Raw genomic sequence first — 1,659 nt, 5'->3', positions numbered from 1 at the left:
AAGGCTATTGATGAACAGTTTGAGTCTTCTAGTAAGGCACTTGCAAGCACCCTAATGGCACAATTGTCATCTATGAGGCTTATCGGCGTAAGAGGTGTGCGTGAACACATCATGAGGTTGAGAGACATTGTAGCACAACTAAAAGCTTTAGAGGTTGAGATCTCTGACTCATTTCTGGTGCATCTTATTCTGAATTCTTTTCCTGCCCAGTACGGACCATTTAAGATTTCTTATAACACATAAGGAAACATGGTCCATTAACGAATTACTGGTGATGTGTGTGCAAGAGGAAGGAAGGCTAATTCAGAAATTTGGTGAAAGTGCACTATTAATGACAAATGAGAGTGGTAAAAAGCAAGCTCATAAGAAGAAAGGAAAGGGTATTGTATCCCATCCTATGAAGAAAGAAGGTGCACGGTGTTTCTTTTGTAAAAAGAAAGGACACATGAAGAAGGAGTGCCCAAAATTTAAAGTTTGGCTTGAAAAGAAAGGTACTAACCTTTGTGATCTTATTCCTTCAGTGTGTTTTGAATCTAATTTTGTTGAAATATGTCATGACACTTGGTGGATTAACTCTGGTGTTGAAATTCATATTTCAAATACCATGCAGGGTTTCATAAGGAAAAGGAAACCAATAGGAAGTGAACTGAGCATCTATATGGGCAATGAGATGCGTTCACGTGTGAAAGCTGTTAGAACATTTAGGCTTGTATTAAGTACTGGTTGTATTTTAGATTTAGAAAAAACTTTTTATATTCCAGATTTTTCTAAAATTTTGATTTCTTTATCTAAGCTTGTAAAACAAGGATTAGGTATAAATTTTTATGATGATTCTATTGACATTATTAAAATTTCTAATATTATTGGTCGTGGTATTTTAATTGGTGATTTATTTAAAGTCTATTTAGCTAATAATGTTCCATCTGGTCTTATGGTTATGCATGGTAATGGTATGAATGAAAAATCCTCCATGTTGTGGCACCGAAAGTTGGGACACATCTCCATTAAGAGAATGAAGAAATTAGTAAGTGATGGGGTTCTTGAACCTATAGACTTTACTGATTTTGATACTTGTGTGGATTGTATTAAAGGAAAGCAAACCAAAAAGTCTCAAAAGGGTGCTAAGAGGAGTTCTGACATATTAGAAATTATTCACACTGACATATGTTGTCTTGATATGTCCTTAAGTGGTCAGAAATACTTCATCTCCTTTATTGATGATTATTCACGATATATGTATCTCTATATGCTTCATAATAAATATGAGGCATTAGACACTTTTAAAGTTTATAAAGCTGAAGTAGAGAAACAATGCAGAAAGCAAATTAAGATTGTGAGATTAGATAGAGGTGGAGAATTCTATAGGAGATATACTGGAAGTGGACAAGCACCTGGTCTATTTGTAAAGTATTTTCAAGAACATGGTATTGTGGCACGACACACCATGCCTGGCACACCATATCAAAATGGTGTAGTTGAAAGAAGAAATAGGATTTTACTAGATATGGTGAGGAGTATGCTTAGCAACTCCAATCTTCCTTTATCCTTGTGGAGTGAAGCCCTTAAGACGGCCGCGTATATATTAAATAGAATTCTAACAAAGGCAGTTTCTAAAACGCCATTTGAACTATGGAAATGTTGGAAACCTATTGAATCATA

Source organism: Arachis ipaensis, chromosome B09 (assembly GCF_000816755.2).
Source record: "Arachis ipaensis cultivar K30076 chromosome B09, Araip1.1, whole genome shotgun sequence".
Classification (NCBI taxonomy): Eukaryota; Viridiplantae; Streptophyta; class Magnoliopsida; order Fabales; family Fabaceae; genus Arachis; species Arachis ipaensis.
The sequence above is the reverse complement of the archived record's forward strand: the minus strand, read 5'-3'. Positions refer to the sequence as shown.